Source organism: Thalassophryne amazonica, chromosome 14 (assembly GCF_902500255.1).
Source record: "Thalassophryne amazonica chromosome 14, fThaAma1.1, whole genome shotgun sequence".
Taxonomy (NCBI): Eukaryota; Metazoa; Chordata; class Actinopteri; order Batrachoidiformes; family Batrachoididae; genus Thalassophryne; species Thalassophryne amazonica.
In genome coordinates this window covers 28,184,110-28,190,778 of record NC_047116.1, presented here as the reverse complement: position 1 = coordinate 28,190,778, position 6,669 = coordinate 28,184,110, and positions in this window count along the sequence as shown.

Genomic DNA, 6,669 nt, shown 5'->3' with positions numbered 1-6,669 from the left:
CCTGACCGCATTGCTACGCGGATGTCAATAATGGCGCTGTCAGCTGAGAGCGAGAGAAACTAGTGCAGTCACAACGATACCGAAATGGGCGAATTTAAGATACAATACAAAAGTATTGATGTGGATTCTGATACAGAATTACTCAATGCAGTTGATGAGATGTAGAAATGTGTGGGTCTTCTCACAGAATTTCCAGTTTGGAATGAAGACGCTGTTGCTACGGTAAGCTTTGACGAGCCGACCACACTCTTTGACAATTTTTAAAAATAAACCGTGCAAACACTGGAATTGGATTAGAACTGGAATAACCCCCTTGTGTCTGATGACTTGTGGACGTTAATGCTGGATTACAGTCCCAAATATCCATTTTACCAGCGCGGCTAACGCGACGCCGGTAAAACTCAATTTGCGACCATAAAATCCAGCATTAATGTCCGCAGATCATCAAACACAACAGGGTTATTCCCTAATTGATTGCCTTTGTGCTCATGGACTAGCCGGAGTTGTAGTTTAACCCTCACCAGTACACGTCGTGACACGTACTAATCTGTACACCTGGGGTCGGTACAGACCCCACCAGCACTTCTTGACTTTTAATACTGTAACATTTTTTGACCATTCCTACAGATATCCACAACTATTAACAACAGTTTTTATTGTGTCAGACAGCAGCCTGTACTCAAGGTTCTTGAAATGGAGCAATATCTCCACCTAATGGACATTTACCATTAATGCAGGTACAATAGAATTTTTGTAATATAACTAGATGTGGTCAGGTTGCAACTATTTTCAAAAAGTGTTGAGCATCTGATTAATAAACCACATTTAATTTTGAAAGAACATTGAGAATTTTTGCTCTTTTTCAAATACGACTTTCCAATACAAAAATTCAATAGCTACCCCTGCTCACTGCAGGTGTTCTAATGCAAATATCCTGAATGAAAACTGCTCTGACAGTGCAGTAAGTACGAAAAATAGACATAAAGCTCAAAATTTAATTTAGCTATGGAGTCCAACCAGATAGTATTATATCAAATTGGGAGCAATGTAGGCCTTATAAGAAAAATTATTATGGAGCCCCATTATTTAAACACTTGATCTCCAAATTTGAACACTTGATCTCCAAATTGAGGGTGAAGCTAGGCTACCTTTTCAGAAATAAGTCATGTTTCCCTTTGAGTGCCCAGAAGGTCCTGATAACTGCCACATGCCTGCCTTTACTGGACTACAGCGATGTTGTATACAGGTGTACTTCAACCAGTTGTCTACAGTCCCTTACCCCACTGTATCACAGTGCCTTAAGATTCATCACTGGCTGTCGCCACCTCACACACCACTGAGTTGTATGCCAAAGCTGGCATGCCCTCTTTGACTGAAAGGCAATATACACATTGGATGACGCTGGTTTACAAGACTATTATTGGACTGGTTCCGACCTATTTATCCACTTTACTTCAGCAATTCATAAGCCGTTACACTCTATGCTCGAACGACATGTTAAGTTTCTGTGTACCTCATGTCCGCAATGAAACAGGAAAGAAAGCTTTCAGTTTTTCTGCTCCCTCTGACTGGAATGTCCTCCATTCTGAACTGAAACTGTATGAGTTAATTTCTTTGAATGCCTTCCGCTCTGTTTTAAGAGATTGCAAATGGAATTCTTTTGCACAATGCCTACTCTGTTTTTTTCCCACACATCGTTACAAGTCACAATAACCAAGATGATGGTATTTTATTTGTTATTATGTTCTCTTGATGATGTTAACCTGTCTATTATGATGTGTGTTGCTGTTGCCTTTCTTGGTCAGGTCACCCTTGCAAAAGATGTCTCAACCTTAATGTGATTTTATTTGGTTAAATAAAGATTATTATTATTATTTAATAAAATGTCATTAAAGTAAGTGAAATTAAAGACAAATACAACCCCAATTCCAATGAAGTTGGGACGTTGTGTAAAATGTAAATAAAACAGAATACAATGATTTGCAAATCCTCTTCAACCTAAATTCACCTGAATACACCACAAAGACAAGATATTTAATGTTCAAACTGATAGACTTTATTGTTTTTGTGCAAATATTTGCTCATTTTGAAATGGATGCCTCCTGTTTTCTGTTTTTATTTACATTTTACACAACATCCCAACTTCATTGGAATTGGGGTTGTATATACAGAGGTGACAGTTTCAGAACATTCCAGCTTGAATGTCCTCATATAATAAGTTGTGTGTGTGTATTGTGTGTATGTATGGGGGGGGAGATTCAGATCAGTCCTCAAATTAGCAATGTGATTCCAAACACCTTCATTACCCTTTGATCTCAATCTCATTTATGTTGTGTAGAAAGATTTCTGCAAAGTGTGTGAACCTTTGTGGAAAGTATCAACTGTTTTCCCACGCAGGTCAAATCAAGAAAAAATGACAAGTAATGTCACTTGAGAAATTCGAGTGTCAAAAAATGGCAGCAGTGAAATGCAAAAAAAGATAACTGGCTCAATAACACACATACTTTCACATGCTGGCTAATGTGAAGATTATAGCATTGATCACCTCATTTAGATTTTGTACTGTAGGCATAAACAACATTTTATTTTAGTGTCAGTTTTGTGCCTGCCTGTGTCCACTCCTGCCACCTGTTGTGGTGTGAATTTAACTCTGTGCCCAGAGGGAGCGGCATGAGGCCCTGCCTGTGCATCTCACAGGCTGATGGTGGAGCTGTAGGCCACTAACACCAGACACATTTGTAATCGTGATGAATGACTCCACAGCATCTGGTCTGTGATGGAAAGGTAATGAGCACAGGGAGTCTGTTTTTGCTGCACGCTGGCTTTAAGGGCGTAAAGTCCCACAGGCTCCTCAGGTATGATCTTTTCAGTTTTACAGCAAACATGCAGCCACAGTTACTAGGTCTCATGAGTATCAACAAGAAGCAGCAGACGGGAAAAAAGGATGATCAAGAGAGTATTTGATTACAAAACGACAGATCTGCTGCATAACATAACCCAAATTCTGTTCTACCCCATTTTATTGACAGTATTAGTTTGATGCTTGCGTCTTACCTTTCACTGTACCTGTTACAATGATAATAAAATATCTGTATCTGTATGTGTTTCTTGTGATAAATTGTGAGTTATGTGGGTCAAAGGCCCATTTCATATTTATTAATGTTAAGGTATATCATTTTAAATTTTTAAACCGAAGTACATGTCCTGATGAATGCAGTCTGTGGCTGCTATGTGTAGGTATTGTGCTAACACATAGTGTGTGTGTGCTGGACAGCACGTATCATTGCTTCACATGGCCAGCAGAGGGTGCAATAGGGTCTAATGTGATCATACCCTTTGTTGGTAGGGTCATGCTGTCTGCACAACAGAGAAAAAAAATGCATAATCTTTCCAGATTATTGTACTATATTAATTGCAAAAGAATGTTTTTTTAATTTTGATATACCAATGGATTAATCTTAAAAAATTAAAAGCATATTTTTTTTACTGATTAGAGTGACAGATCTGTGAATTCTACTACTAATTTTAGATATGGAGAGATTGCTGGACACTGCAACCAATATATTTATGTTAATGCTAATATAAAATGTAGCATCGGCTGAAATGTAATGCAGGCACTAACTGTATAGGTCAGAGCCATGCGAATGATAAAACATGAAGATTTACAATATATTAATTGTTAGGCAGCACATATCAAAGTGGTCGTTAACTGCTCGAGGTCAATGTCATACTGTCTAATTAACCGGGCAGTGGTTGTGTGGTCCTACATGGCTGTGGAAGGTGGAGAGAGCAGCCTATCTCACCTTTTACTTCCTCCCATTCACAGGCACGCACGCACCCGCTGTCTGAGTTCTTGCATAGAACACTCTCAGACATTCCATTTGCATGCCCGCCCCATCAAGCTGGATGCACCCAGACTGGTAATAAAAGGCATTGACCCCCTTAACCTTTATGAATTACAATTTGTGCCTGCAGCACGTCCTGTCAGAGGCCTCAGAAAAGCAGGCACCTCAGCCCGGGTGTGTGCGTGTTGTTTTGCAGTTGTTAAGGAGAGGGGAAAAGGTTTTTACAGCTCCTCGTCGGAGCTCCTGACAAGCAGGGAGGAGGCGGTCTGACAGCAGAAGCAGGGTAGGGAGGGACTGCAGCGCTGCTGCTGATGGCTCCATGCTATTCTCCATCCCTGGATGCTGCACAGAACTACTGAGGCTCTTTTCTTTGTCAAGAGCAAATGTGCATAGCATACAAAGCTCCCGTTCACATATGCTGTTTGTAACGATCACAGTTTAATACTGAATCCTCCTCAGTCTACCATGAACTGTGACTTTTCCTTAAAAGTATTAATTGAAACAAGACGTTCAAAGGGCTTTTCCCAGTTAGTTATATAACATGCATAAACATTGCTAAATATAAAAGAAAAATCAGGACTATAACAATGTTAGAAGACATGTGAGTGGGTGCTTTCTCACTCTGTAAATTGTGGTAGTTAAAGGTCTAAAGTTATTGGAAAGTTCCTAATAATGGTACAACAGAATTATATAACTGGAGAAACCTGTGGGTGTAATTTGCATCCCATATTGTAAACCAAAAGAAAATACGTACAGCCCTTGTATTGTGCTTGTATTGTGCTTAAATGTAAAAAAAAAGTCTTGATTGTGGGTTTTAGGAAACATTGAGGGTCCTCTGGCTTTGAGATTGAGAGTTTATGGAGTCATGAGGTCACTCGAGAGGCGTGCTTGTTGATTCCAAATCCTTTGCAGGAGAATGATGGTCCAAGTTTTTAGGGTCCTGGTGTTTCATGTCTTCCTGTATGGTTGTAAGACTTGGGCGCTAACCAGTGATCTAAGGTGACGACTGGATTTCATTGGAACTACATTGCCTCAAATGTTCTCTGGAATGACTGTCTGTTGGGAAGGTGTCGTAGCACGGACCCACAACAGGGGGTGCAAATGAACGGACAATGAATAAGCCAAAAAGTAACAATTTAATGTTGTGATAATACACAACTAAATACACACAAAATTTGCAAAGTCAATTGACACCAGGTGACGTGTGGGCAGGCTCGAAGATAGAAGACCCCCGACGAGAGAGAAGCCGCGTCCCACACGGCTTCCACCACCAACGGTCTGAAGAACACCGGAGCCGCCAAGTCCCGAGTCCCCAGGTGGCCTCTGTCTTCGGCTGTCGACCCTGGTACTGCTGGCAGAAAGCAGAGACAAGATGAATGAGTGTGAGTCCGCACACTCAGTAATCCACAGTCTGCACACAGTTAGGAGGGAGCACCTCCACCTCCAATCACACACTCGTGCAGCTCCTGATTAACCACTTATCTGGTTTGGGGTGTAAGGCGAAGCCGTCGCTCTTCAGTAGTCGATTTCTCGGTGAGGAGGTGGAGTTGCAGTCCGGCCTTTATGGTGATGATGATGATGATGATGAACGAGTGACAGCTGGTGCAGAGGATGAATGACAGCTGTCACTTCTTCTGGGTCTGGCGCCCTCTCGTGCTTGGAGCCCGCACTCCAAGCAGGGCGCCCTCTGGTGGTGGTGGGCCAGCAGTACCTCCTCTTCAGCGGCCCACATAACAGGACCCCCCCTCAACGGGCGCCTCCTGGCGTCCGACCAGGCTTGTCCGGATGTCTCGTGTAAAAATCGGCCAGGAGGGCCGGGTCCAGGATGAAGCTCCTCTTCACCCAGGAGCGTTCTTCAGGTCCATACCCCTCCCAGTCCACCAGATATTGGAACCCCCGGCCCTTACGACGGACGTCCAGGAGCCTGCGGACTGTCCAGGCAGGCTCACTGTCAATGAGCCGGGCAGGAGGCGGCGTAGGTCCCAGAGCACAGAGGGGCGAGGTGTAGGGGGTTTAAGACGGGACACATGAAACACAGGGTGAATCCGCAGTGAAGCCGGGAGTTGGAGCTTCACTGCGGCCGGGTTGATGATCTTGAGGATACGAAATGGTCCGATGAACCTGTCCTTCAGTTTTGGGGAGTCAACACGGAGAGGGATGTCCTTGGTCGAGAGCCACACCTCCTGCCCAGGCTGGTATGTGGGGGCCGGGGAACGCCGGCAGTCCGCATGGGTCTTGGCCCTTGTCCGGGCCTTTAACAGGGCAGAGCAGGCGGTCCGCCACAACTGGCGGCACCTCCTGAGGTGGGCCTGGACCGAGGGCACACCGACCTCTCCCTCCACCAGCGGGAACAATGGGGGCTGGTACCCCAATCATGCCTCAAAAGGGGAGAGGCCGGTAGCAGACGAGACTTGGCTGTTATGGGCATACTCGATCCAGGCCAGATGGTGACTCCAGGCCACCGGGTGCGCGGAGGTGATGCAGCGAAGGGCCTGTTCCAACTCCTGGTTAGCCCGCTCTGCCTGGCCGTTTGTCTGGGGGTGGTACCCGGACGAGAGACTCACGGTGGCCCCCAGCTCCTTACAGAAACTCTTCCACACCTGCGAAGAGAACTGGGGACCACGATCTGATACAATGTCCGATGGTATCCCATGCAGCCGCATAACGTGGTGGACCAGGAGGTCTGCCGTCTCCTGGGCCGTCAGGAGCTTCGGGAGGGCCACGAAGTGGGCCGCCTTGGAGAACTGGTCCACTATCGTGAGAATAATGGTGTTGCCCTGGGACGGCGGGAGGCCTGTGATGAAGTCCAGGCCGATGTGAGACC